The sequence below is a fragment of the Coregonus lavaretus genome (assembly GCF_964263955.1).
Source record: "Coregonus lavaretus genome assembly, chromosome: 5".
In the NCBI taxonomy this organism is placed as follows: Eukaryota; Metazoa; Chordata; class Actinopteri; order Salmoniformes; family Salmonidae; genus Coregonus; species Coregonus lavaretus.
The window spans coordinates 30,346,736-30,360,712 of NC_139992.1; the positions used below are offsets into that span (position 1 = coordinate 30,346,736).

At 43.3% G+C, this 13,977-nt stretch overlaps 1 protein-coding gene across 1 annotated transcript in view; it reads left to right on the plus strand.

The window, feature by feature from the left end:
* Positions 1 to 13,977, plus strand: part of LOC311129131 (TBC1 domain family member 22B-like) — a 193,745-nt gene that overhangs the window by 120,110 nt on the left and 59,658 nt on the right. The gene's annotated exons all lie outside the window — the stretch shown is intronic.

A 13,977-nucleotide genomic window follows, 5' to 3' on the forward strand; every position in this document is an offset into this window, starting at 1 on the left:
GGCTGGCTTCTAGTCCGCTGGGGGAAGCTGGAGCCACCAGAGCATGAGCTCCTCTCATTACTTTAGATTACAGAGGTGTAATCAGAATTCACTGGCCATCCGCTCCTCCCGCCATCTCCTCACAGAGCAGGATAAGGCCAGGGTGGGGCCTCCCGAGTGGCGCAGTGGTCTAAGGCACTGCATCGCAGTGCTAGCTGTGCCAATAGAGGTCCTGGTTCGAGTCCAGGCTCTGTCGAGGCCGGCCGCGACCGGGAGACCCCTGGGGCGGCGCACAATTGGCCCAGCGTCGTCCAGGTTAGGGGAGGGTTTGGCCGGCAGGGGTATTCTTGTCCCATCGCGCAATAGCGACTCCTGTGGCGGGCCGGGCGCAGTGCACGCTGACACGTTCGCCAGGTGTACGGTGTTTCCTCCGACACATTGGTGCGGCTGGCTTCCGGGATAAGCCGGCATTGTATAAAGAAGCAGTGCGGCTCGGTTGTGTTTCGGAGGACACACGGCTCTCGACCTTCGCCTCTCCCGAGTCCATACGGGAGTTGCAGCGATGGGACAAGACTGTAACTACCCATTGGATATCATGAAAATTGGGGAGAAAAAGGGGTAAAATTATAAAATATGGAGGGAGACCGGTCCCTGCACTGCACAAAGCCAGACCAGGACCAGACCTATACTTTCTTTACATTAGAGAGGTGTAATCAGGATTCAGTGGACATCTTCTTACAGAACAGGGACAGAGACAGAGCCCTGCACTGAACGCAGTCAGCCCAGTTCTAGACCCAGATTCATCAACCCCAGACCTAACGCTATACCCTACTGCCAGATCTAGCCCAGCCCCATGCCCCATCTGTATACCCTAGCCCCAGACCAAGGCATTTGTATTCCAAATTTCTGACGTCTCTGCTCAGTTTGGACTTGGCTATATTTAACAACCAAATTTATGCAGGGAGGGAAATTGAGACTAGATAAATGTCTTTAGGTCGCATGTTAGATTTACCCACTCTGGAGTTAGAAAGAGACTGTTCTTAAACAGAGATTGAACTTTACCAGTCCTCCTTGAGAACTTCAGTTCTTTCTCTCTTTATCGTTTTGAGTTTCCAGTGTTGAAATCCCATCTCCATTTTCTTGATCCTACAGTACACGTCTACTGTAAATTACCGGTAAATACTTATAAATGAACCATACTTTGCCAGGAATTTACATTTATTACTGTGACATGTTTGGTGGCCTTTTCTCTGTTGACTTGTAACAGAGAAGGTAGCCTAGTGGTTAATAGCGTTGGGCCAGTAACCAAAAGAGTGCTGGTTTGAATCCCCGAGCCGACTAGGTGAAAAATCTCTCTGTGCCCTTGAGCAAGGCATTTAACCCTAATTGTTCCTGTAAGTCGCTCTGGATAAGAGCATCTGCTAAATGACTCAAATGTAAAATGTTTTTTTTACAATTTAACATATCGCTCATTAACTCAACACACAGCTCCTTAAAGGTTTGAACCCAATAGACACACGCATGCACGCGCACACTTATACATACACACACACACACACACACACACACGCACACACACACACACAGGTCTCCTCATAAGTTTGAACCAACGCTATAAGCAAAGTCTGTAGTTTCTCATTGTAATTAGAGACAAGTTTTCTCCCAGGAATGAGTCTCCTGCCTTCTAAGAATCCCAATGTGTTAATTAATCTGGCATTAAAATGGCACCCTATCCTGTATATAGTGCAATACTTTTGACCAGAGCCCTAATGATGCCCCCTATGGGCCCTGGTCAAATGTAGCACACTAAATAGGGAATAGCGTGCTGTTTGGGACACAGGAAATCTGTTAATTGACTGTGGTTAAATACTTCTGATGTTCCCCATAATGTCCATGCTTTGTCATTCAAATGCTTCTCATTAACGTTAGGCTCTAATGGTGTTCTCACTGTTCTCATCATGAATACCGAACAGAAGCCCTTATCAAATGGCTCCTTTGTAGTGCAGTCTTGTTCTTGACTAACCTTCACATTGTTAGACTCCAGAGTCCCACTCATGTCACATTGAACTGTATTCATCTCTAATCAGGGGGGACTAAATGTCTTGCGTCTCACATTCAAATGGTTGGTGTGGAAGTAGGAGAGAATGCTGCTGAGAGAGTGAGAGTCAATGAAATATAACAATTTATATTTGAGAGGGCTGTGGTGCTTTAGTGGTTTTGAAAGGGCTAGGGAGAGGAGAGCAGAGAGAGAGACAGTTTAGGGTGAACACTTCTGTTGTATGAGTTATGATGGTTTGATTGGATCTCATGTCAAGGGAATGTGTTGTATAATTTTGTTCTGCTTTCATGTCAGTGTGTTGTCTCCTGCAGCAGACTAATGATAGACTGAGGGAAAGTGCACAAAATAAGGAGAGTAAAAGACAGAGAGAGAGCACAATAAATTAGGTGTGAGGAGACAGAAATTAGTTAAAGATTTGTCTTCCTCTTGAATTCCTGTATTCATTGGTTGGTTGGTGGGTTTTTGTTCGTTCGCGTGTGTGTTCGTTCGCGTCTATTTGTTTGCGTGTGTGTGTCAGACCTGGGTTCAAATACTATATTGGGCATTTTAATTACTTTCAAAGACATTTGGAAGTAAGTATTTTGGTATTTATTTTATTTTTAAATGTATTTGGAAATACACTTGGAAAGTATTGGCATGCATTTGAACATATTCAAATACATAGTATTTATATAAATATTGAAATACTCCCTTTTTTCTTTTTTTAACCTTTTTTTCAACAGGGAGTCATGCTGAGACCAATGTGTCTTTCTCAGATGAGACCTACATAAATATACACTTTACACGTTAATAATACACATCAATATTCACATCAATACACTAAAAGCAAAACACAATCATAGAAAACAAACTATCAGCCTTTTCAATTGCCCTAGAGGCACCAATTCATCCAATTTTAGAGAACCTTGGACAAGTAAGCAGCAAAAAAAACTAAAAGCAGATTTACCTAACTCAGTGGAGATCGAAGGGATCTCCAGAGTTACCCATTCCTGAGACCGAGTCTGGTTTCTCGTAAGTCTGTAAGTTAACCATGTAAGGTACGTAAGTTTATGCAGCAGGGCTTTATAAACAAAAAGAGTGCAAGGCATCGATCTACGAGACTATGAGAATGCAGTGATGTGTACCGAACCCATCGCCTATAATAAAGCGTAGTACATTATGATAAATCTGCATAGAGGTGTATGTAAAAATTAAAATAAAAAATGCAGATAGAACAACATTGTTTATATGGACAGTAAAAAGTACAGGACCTAATATAGATCCCTGTGGGACACCTTTCGTAATATTAATGAAAGCTGACTTAACACCATCAGAAAAACACAGTGTCCTGTCATAATCCAAATAAATACTTATTTTCCACCATAATTTGCAAATAAATTCATAAAAAATCCTACAATGTGATTTTCTGGATTTTTTTTCCTCAATTTGTCTGTCATAGTTGACGTGTACCTATGATGAAAATTACAGGCCTCTCATCTTTTTAAGTGGGAGAACTTGCACAATTGGTGGCTGACTAAATACTTTTTTTCCCCACTGTATATTCCTATGTGCTATAACACATTTCTATAAATAAGTTATATTTACACAAAGCAAGAGAACAATATAGACAGAGCTAAAAGTCTCACCAAAGTAGCACAAAATATCCTGTCAGAATTATACATTTTTTCTCTCTCCATTTGATATGACTTGGCCTACTATGCCTTTTTCAGTTTAATTCTCCTGCCACTCTTTTTCATGATCAAGCAATGAATGAATCTAACAGAGTTCTAGGCTATCTCAAAGTTTTGTTGTTTTTGAATAACCCAAAAACATGGGAGGCTTACGGTAATAATGAGAGAGAGAGAAGAAACAATAGCAATATATAAAAATCGAATGAGAAATTTGAACAAACCTTGTAGTTGAGCAAAGCATTATTAGACAGAAATGAAGCGAGGCCAGAAAAACCAAACAACCAAAAGCCTAATCCTACTAATTAAAATATCATAAAAGCAATAAGACACATTCAAATTATGAAGTGTATTTTCCGAACTATTTTAGTGTTTCATGTCCTAAAGTTGCAGCTTTTAAATGGGAATAATTATGAAAGTCGAAGTCTATGCTATTCTCATTCACAGATTTATTTTGCATGACAAACAATACCAAGATTGAAAAATCCAACGAGGAGTCAAAAACTTAGGCTACAGCTGAGGAATGCTTATGAAATAAATGTGTAGTTGTCTTATGTCTATTTCTATATTATTCTAGCAATGTGTAACCTACCTATAACGCATATAGTAGCCTAGGCCTGATAAGAGACGTTTCAAATTTTCCAGTTCTGAGGAGAGCAGAGTTGCTCTGCAGTCCATGATGATTTACAACCCATCACAAGACGCACAGCCAGCGAGGCTCGTCAATGTCATAATTCTTCTCATCCTTCCCATAGCATGCCAGCCAAATGTGTAGCAGTATTTCTTCTTTAAAAAAAAATTTTTTTTAATTATTTTGGATGGCATGCTATGGAGACCTAGACAACCAGGTAGGGGAGTTCCTTATTAATCAGGGACCTTAATTCATCAATTAAGTACAAGGGAGGAGTGAAAACCCACAGACACTCGGCCCTCCGTGGAACGAGTCTGACACGTGGTCTATAATAATAATATGCCATTTAGCAGACGCTTTTATCCAAAGCGACTTACAGTCATGTGCGCATACATTTTTACGTATGGGTGGTCCTGGGGATCGAACCCACTACCCAGGCGTTACAAGCGCCATGCTCTACCAATTGAGCTATAGTCTATGGGCAAGCGCCAAAAATTATACTTCACTCATTTTCAGTCACACTTTTGGCCGATGGTGTTACGGACCTTTTTGTTTTGTTTTGTGACTTCAGCTTTCGGACAAGCTAAACATTTTCATGTCAAGCCCTGGTTGTTGAAATGAAAACAGATTTACTAGAAGTTGACTGATCTTCCAACGAGCCAACTGGAGGCTGGGAGAGGGAATAGCAGTCGACTGACTGCCCAGGGTCAATTAAACCACCATTTCTTAAAATAAAAAGCCTGCAGAGATAAAATGCTGAAAGCATCACTTATCTCATTTTTCTCAGTAATGATGCCAGAGTCTGACACAACTTGCTTATGCAGGGAAGGAGAGGAATTTCCATGCTTCAGTGCATTAACTGTTTTCCAAAATATAGACTAATCACCAGCAGAGTCTGTGATAGAACTTAGAAAGTAGCTTGATTTAGCTTTCTTAATTTAGGAAGTACATCTATTTCTGCATTTATATATTTATTTCTTCATCTAGGAAGTACATGCATTTGAACCAGGTCTGTTTGGTATTTTAAATAATGTATTTGGAAATATGTTTTTGAAAATACTTTAAAGTAGTAGGCTATTTATAGGAAATTATTTGAAAATACTTCCAATAGATGTAGTTGATTTGGCCCACAAATACTCAAATACACAGGAAATAACTATTTAAATAACAAATAATCAAATACAGGTGCGTGTGCAAATCATTATGTGTGTTTGCCTTCAGAAAGTATTCAGACCCCTTGACTTTTTCCAAATTTTGTTACATTTCAGCCTTATTCTAAAATGGATTTAAAATAAAATAAAAATCCTCAGCAATCTTCACACAATACCCCATAATGACAAAGCGAAAACAGGTTTTTAGACATTTTTGCTAATTTATAAAAAATAAAAAACATAAATACCTTATTTACATAAGTATTCTCAGACCCTTTGCTAAGACTGTTTCCATTGATCATCCTTGATATATTTCTACAACGTGATTGGAGTCCACCTGTGGTAAATTCAATTGATTCGACATGATTTGGAAAGGCACACACCTGTCTATATAAGGTCCCTCAGTTGACAGTGCATGTCAGAGCAAAAACCAAGCCATGAGGTGAAAGGAATTGTCCGTAGAGCTCCAAGACAGGATTGTGTCAAGGCACAGATCTGGGGAAGGGTACAAAAACATTTCTGCAGCATTGAAGGTCCCCAAGAACTCAGTAGCCTCCATCATTCTAGAATGGAAGAAGTTCGGAGCCACCAAGACTCTTCTTAGAGCTGGCTGCCCGGCCAAACTGAGCATTCGGGGGAGAATGGCCTTGGTCAGGGAGGTGACCATGAACCCGATCGTCATTCCAGAGTACCTCTGTGGAGATGGGAGAACCTTCCAGAAGGACAACCATCTCTGCAGCACCACCAATCAGGCCATTATGGTAGAGTGGCCAGACGGAAACCACTCTTCAGTAAAAGGCACATGACAGCCCGCTTGGAGTTTGCCAAAAGGCACCTAAAGGACTCTCAGACCATGAGAAACAAGATTCTCTGGTCTGATGAAACCAAGATTGAACTCTTTGGCCTGAATGCCAAGCGTGACGTCTGGAGGAAACCTGGCACCATCCCTACGGTGAAGCATGGTGGTGACAGCATCATGCTGTGGGGATGTTTTTCAGCGACAGGGACTGGGAGACTAGTCAGGATCGAGGGGAAGATGTACAGAGCGCAAAGTACAGAGAAATCCTTGATGAAAACCTGCTCCAGAGGGCTCAGGAGCTCAGACTGGGGCAAAGGTTCACCTTCCAACAGGACAACGACCCTAAGCACACAGCCAGGACAACGCAGGAATGGCTTCGGGACAAGTCTCTGAATGTCCTGGAGTGGCCCAGCCATAGCCTGGACTTTAACACGATCTAAAATCTCAGGAGAGACCTGCAATTGCTGTGCAGCGACACTCCCCATCCAACCTGACAGAGCTTGAGGATCTGCAGAGATACAGGTGTGCCATGCTTGTAGCGTCATAACCAAGAAGACTCAGGCTTTATTCGCTGCCAAAAGAGCTTCAACAAAGTACTGATTAAAGGGTCTGAATACTTATGTAAATGTGATATTTCCGTTTTTAATTTTTAATAAATTTGCAACAATTTCTAAAAACCTGTTTTCGCTTTGTCATTATGGGGTATTGTGTGTAGATAGATGAGGAATTTTTTAAAAATAATTAATCAATTTACAATGAGGCTGTAACGTAACAAAATGTGGAAAAAGTCAAGGGGTCTGAATACTTTCCGAATGCACTGTATATGCGTGTGAGCATGAGTTGGTGTGGATTGATTTCCACCTCTGCGTAACTAGATCCATTAGGGCTGTTCCAAGGGAGATGTAAAACAGCACCACTCTGCTAGCTGATTAAACCTGACACAGGACATGGCTCCAAGAGGGTCGTTGTGGGATAATAGCACAGTGTAACAACAGTCCTACAAAGCCCCAGAGTGACTTAAAAAAAACACATAACCACCATTCAACACTGGAATTTACATCTTGAAAAGAGGAAGCTGTTCAGAGAGCAGCAGGGCACAAGAAGGAAAAAAGAGAGAAAAGGGAAAGAGAAAGGTAGAGGAGGAGCCAGTGAAGGAGAGAGAAAGAAAAAGGGAAGAGGAGAAGAAAGCATCAGATGCAACAGCTGTGGTGAAGAGAGAGATCAGTGCCCTTGCTACATTCCCTTCCTTCAGAGACACATATCAAGCCTTAGTCTCTTCCTCTATGTGGTACACCAGCCAGGTTGTATTTAATCCTATTATCACTGCGTAGTGTTTCCCCTACCACAGTCTCTGATGTGATAAGGTGTGTGTTAGCCAGGGCTGGAGGTGTACGACTGAGAGATGGGCTGGCCAGATTGGTTCTACTTGGTGGGCCGGGGCCCTGATGTTCAGACATGCTCCTGAAGCTCTCCTCTGGCTCCTCAGCCATATGGCTCTGCTCTGCTCTGTCAGGTGACAGAAAGGAAGGAGCTAGCTTAGCGCCACAGGGACATGACAGAACCCGACCAGCCTGCCAGCCCTGCCTGACATAATGTCTGTAGGCACAAGGGAGAGACTGGACGTGACAGAGAAAGATGGGAGGGGAAGGAGGGCGTGGAGGTGGTGTGAGCGGTAGAGAGAGAGACCTAAACTGTCCCTCACTCGTGATGCTTTCAGCCATGAACTTGAGCAAAGACACATTGTGGTCATACAGCTGAATAGCCACATCATGCTTGAACATCAACCACAATATCTGCCCAGACTGTACACTGTAGGAATACTGCAATGATACTAGATACTAATGATGCTGCATTTTATAGGACTTTTCAAGGTGCTTTACGTGTTAACAGTGTGATGGTGAACTGACCTCACCTTGCATTGTCCTTTGCGGTGATGCTGATAGATGGAATTGCTGATCAAATCGGTGATGATATGAGAAACTGATCTCCACCTGATGATGATAATACAGAAGCTGATCTGTATTGTTGTGATATATGGACTTACACCAGAGTCTTGTATTACCTGATACTTTAGCTGATACAGTCAATTTGACCACCAGGTACCGAGAGGAGGGTATGGGAGAGGAGAGGTAGGGGAGTGGTGCTGATCTCACCCCAGTGTCTGATTGCATTAATGCTTCGTCCCGTCCTACCCTGTGACTCGTCTGCTCTCTGTCAGCGGCTCAGGTCCGTCCTTCAGTCTCTCGCTCTCTGCCCTTCAGCCCAAACACTGCCAGCTCACCTGCCTTTATCTCCCTTAAACAGAGAGCAAAGGAGAGAGAGCAGAGTAGAGCGAGCAAGTGGAGAGAAAAGCACAGACACAGAGCAGGGAAAGAGAGAGCAGAGATAGAAGAGAGGTAGACAGAACAGAGGGGAATAGAGAGAGAGCAGGAGAGCACAGCCCTGCCTGGACCCTCCACCACCCCACACTTGCCTCAAATCGACAGGGGTGGAGAGAGAACTGTTTGGCACGATGCCTCAAGAACTCTCCCTTTTCTCTGCCTCTGTGTAGCGCTAGGTCCATACTGTACATTAGCCTATATAACAGAGAGCATAGTCTAGGCTCTCTGACTAGTCCCCGCAGAATTTAGCGGAGGAATGAACGTTCAACCTCCAATAGGCACCGATATTCCCCTGACGAATCAACAACACATTTTGGTGAGCGACCCGTCTGGGGTCAAAACAACCACCCTGCTTCTTTTAGTACAGGGGTAGGCAACCCTGGTCCTGCAGTGCCGCAGGCAGTTCATGTTTTTGATTTAACCGACCTGGAAGATCAGGTGTGTTGAATTTAGGCAATCAGAAGAGTACATTTTTCACTTCTAACTAAGACCTGGTTTGCATGTAGCCTCTGGGACTGTCATCTGTCCTTCCTTCCTTCCTTCCGTGCGTGTGTTTAGAACGCCAAGGTCAGTCCCTACACCCAAACGAGGGCATTGCGTTCATCCACCTCTGGCCTGCTGGCTCCCCTTCCTCTGCGGAAGCATAGTTCCCGCTCAGCCCAGTCAAAACTGTTCGCTGCTCTGGCACCCCAATGGTGGAACAAGCTCCCTCACGACGCCAGGACAGCGGAGTCACTCACCACCTTCCGGAGACATTTGAAACCCCACCTCTTTAAGGAATAACTGGGATAGGATAAAGTAATCCTTCTACCCCCCCCCCCCCAAAAAAAATTTATAAAAAAAAACACATTGTAAAGTGGTTGTACTACTGGCTATAAGGTGAATGCACCAATTTGTAAGTCGCTCTGGATAAGAGCGTCTGCTAAATGACGTAAATGTAAAATGTAATATCTCCTCTTCATCCTCCACATGGCATTCCTCCCTTCTCTCTCAGGGCCTAATCTCCTCTCCACACAACACAGCAGGAGTAATACACATCTCTCCTCCTCTCTATCCTCTCCTCCTTTGTGTGGGGCTGTGTTTCTCTAAAAGACTGGTGTGAAGCTATTGCAGCAGTGGGTATCAGATCTCACACAAAGAACCCCCCCCCCCCCCCCCCCCACAGCATTGATCTCCCTGTGTCCTCTTGTTCTCTGTTCCATTCCAATTTCCTTTCCCCTTCTCTCTCCCTCTCTCTGGGCTTTGTGTACGTTTGACCGACTGATGCAGGACACGACAGCTGGTCTCCTCTCTTCTCACTCTGCTCTCCAGAAATACACTCCCCATGGATGGTTGTGGATGGATGGCCTGGGCAGTGTGGAGCTTTAGAAAGGAGTCGATGCTAATGTGTTCACTCACTATAGCTTTAGAAATCAGTCAATCATGCCAATGTGTTCACTCACCATACAGTAGCTGCCATAGGGTCACTGCTGTCTGTCCAGCTGTCGTAGTAGTCGAGATCGCACATTTAGTTTTGTGCTTTTTAAGAACAGGCTTCATAAGTTGATAGATCTGTTGATTTAGATGTGTGGGTATTAACATGTAATATGCTACAAGGAGTTTGTCAAGAATAGAAAGATGGGCTGCTGATTTTGTACGTTTGCCCACTGACAAAGACATGATCAGTCTATAATTTTAATGGTAGGTTTATTTGGACAGTGAGAGACAGAATAACAACAAAACAATGCACTGAGGAGGTAGTGCACAGGGTGTACACTAGATACATGAGGAGGAGAAACCGGTCACCTTCAATCCAGGAGAGTGAGACGGGTACAAAACCTAGGTTAAGCCAAAACGGGGAGGTAGTTTCTCATGCATTTAGCCTACCACAGCTAAAGATATCCTTTATACTCACTTTTCATTTTCTACTTGAGTTGATGTTACAGGTGACATTGGTCAGTGAGTGAGACACCGTTTTCCAGAAGTGTTGGGAAATGCAGACAGGTATGGAGGTTTATGTCCATTAGTTATGATGGGCTGCTCTATCAGTTGGACCATTAGGCTGTTGAGTGGTAGCGTAGCGTGAGATGACTCTTGTGGTCTAGGTGTGTGTGTGTGTGTGTCTGTGTCTGTGTGTGTGTGTCTGTGTGTTAGAGTTGGGCTATATGGACAAAAATCCATATCGCAAAAAATTGCCTGAATTGACGCGATAACGATACATAGAACGATACGTTTATAACATTAATGTCACCACATTTTATTTATTTATTTATTTATTATCCTTTAAACTACTACTAGTAGTTTGATGGTTGTAGCCATCAGTTGTCCCATGAACAATCACCCATATTACCAAACATTTCATTTCAAACTTCACATTTCTCTAGTGTAGGCTACTTATCGTAATGAACGATATCAGCAAAATGCCTGCGATAATGTTTGGTCGAAAAATATTTGGTTTATCGTCCCAGCGCTAGTGTGTGTGTCTGACTGATTCGGACATGGGACACCAGGTGAGTTAACGCTCTAGCCACTTAGTCCTGATCTGGATGCTGAGATCTTCCTAACCTATTGATCTTCTCTCTGAGGCCCTGGTATTCCCACTTTGACTCTATACCTAAAACAGAGCAGTCTCTAGTCTGTGTAACTCTCCACCTCTCCACCCCTGCTCCTCTCATTATGCAATTAATTTTATCCCCTCCACTTTTGAGCCAAAAGGCAGAACCGTCGCCGGGGGCTTTTAGCAACAATCAGTTGCTTCGCTCTAATTAACGACACAGTATTAAACGATAGCCCCGTTATCTTATCGGAACAGTAAAGCATGTAATTTCTACCGGCACGCTAACTTTCACCGGAAGCTACAATTTATCTGCAATATTAAAGCTGATCTACCCCCTAAAAAAAACAGTATCTCTCTCTCCGTAAGGTTTGTAAATGTTTCCTCTTATCTCTCTCTCTTTGTGTGTGAATACAGAATACATTCAGGGTTCATCAGCATGCAAATTACTAAAGGTTAATTTATTTATGCAAGAGAAACAGCATGGTTTCTGCACTCCGAATCATGTACCTGTAAGACTCCCATGGTTCGATTGTTGAGGCAGAAGTATGAATAGAATTATAGAAAAAAGTTGACTAGTGTATCTATGAAGAAAAGCCTTGTAGTTTTCCTTTGTTTGAAGATGTTAGAAGGTACTGTTGCGATTATTCTGTGTTTGTGCGCGTTCGTGCATGTTTGTGTGTGTGTGTGTGTGACTGTGCGTGCGTGCCTATGTGTGTGTCTTTCGCTCTCTCTCATTCTCTTAAGTATGCCTGTGATTACAGGTCCATGGCTGAGCTTCATGTTGATCTGACATCAAGTCTCTGCTGTGAGGATTTAACCTGCAGTCACCCCGCCTCTGATCTCCCTGCCTGTCCTCTGAGCTCCTCTCATCTCCTCTAGACCTCTCAATCCACCTACACATCACCTATTGATTCACACAGGCCTATAGAGCTTGACTTTCCTCTACCGTCTTAGTAACACTATGCATATTGCTATATTGTTTACCATAAAAGCAATTCAAATATACATGAATTCATTGGCATCAAAAAATTATATTTGTTTATTGTGCTTTGACAATTTTTGTAAGTGAGAGTATGGAGGGTGAAGAAGGCTTGTTGTGGTGTCTGTCAATCTCCTTATGTAATCAACTTTGCCTGACACTGAAAAATGACAAGGACAACGTCAGAGCTCAGTCACAGACACGGAAAGACACATTGTTGGTATGTCATGGAAAAGTATTTCTATAGAGGACCTATCTTTCAGGGTGCATGCTGTCAAGAGGACAGGAGGTTTGGTAAAGTAATAGAAAAAGCTGAGCAGAGAACCCATGCAGACAGGCAAGCACCCTGAAAGCAGAGCTAAGAGGGAGGAAAAGAGAGGAGTAAAGAGAGGGGGAGGGGGAAAGAGATGGATGAAGAAAAAGAGATCTGAGTAAAGAAAGAGGAGAGAGAAAGATGAGGGATAAAGAGTGCACTCGGGAGAGATAGATAGAGAGGGAGAGAGAATGAGGAAAGATAAAGAGAGGGTCATGGCATAGATGTAATTATGGGATAGATGGAGGTGAGCAGAACTCAGGGAGAAGTGTGGAGCTCAGCAGAATGCAGCTCAGCAGCCTCACTTGTCTTTTCTCTGACCCCTGACCTCCAACTGTCCTCCCGCACCCCAAATCTACCTAGCAGGCCGTGCGCTGCCAGCTGGAGTCTGCCCGAGTGCTAAACTCTCTACAAAACTCTCTACTTAACAAACAGTCCTGCTAAAACTTGCATCTTCTTTACCATAGTATAGTCTGACTTCTCGCAAACTTTTTAGGGCAAACAATTTCAACCGCTGACTTTACTTTGTTCACCATCAACCAAGTCACTTTCCAGCTGTTTTAACTGTAGGCCTAATCATGTTAACTGTACTGTACTTAGTTGCCCACAACAAGTCTTCTAGATGTGTTCCTAGCTGAAAGTAGGTGCTTCCCTCCTCCCTGGGGGTGTAACAGAGTAAAATGATGTTCTCTATTGCAGAAAGAGTGGTAGCACTGAAGCAAACACTAATAATCATCTCACTCTCTCTGTCTTCCTTCCCCAGCTATAACAGCTGTTCCTCGCTTCTACTGCCTCTAGAACAGATAAACAATGACTAACTAATTAACTTCCAGGGGACCAGGAGGAACTCAGACTACTCTTTCTCTTTCTCTCTCTCTCTCTCCTCTCTCTCTCTCTCTCTCTCTCTCTCTCTCTCTCTCTCTCTCTCTCTCTCTCTCTCTCTCTCTCTCTCTCTCTCTCTCTCTCTCTCTCGCTCTCGCTCTCGCTCTCGCTCTCGCTCTCGCTCTCGCTCTCGCTCTCTCTCTCTCGCTCTCTCTCTGTGTCTCTCGCTGTCACTGTTGGATGGTTCCTCTTACCATTAGTCTTAGCCTGGTACCAGATCTGAGTGTACTTTAGCCAAGCCATCTCCTCTGACTACATGTGAGAAGTTTAATTTGAAGAGTTTTTGTATCTCCTCTAAAGTGGGTATTCTGAGTGTTGGTTGCCTCTTATTAGGGAAGCTGTTTCGACGTGATATATCACTGTGATTTATTCACTGTTAATGAGGGTAGGCCTAAGTTGTTTACGCGGAGCATAGCTATGTGATAATTAAACTGTGGAGACGAGAGAGCGAGAGAGAAAGTGTTCACTGTTTACCTCACCATCTGAGAGTGTTTGTGTGGGTGCGCATGCGAGAACGAACCAATGTGACGTGTGTGTGTGTTGTCGGGTAACAAATGAAGTGAATCATGATGGGTACAGCAGGGGTCGTGTTCATTTTCT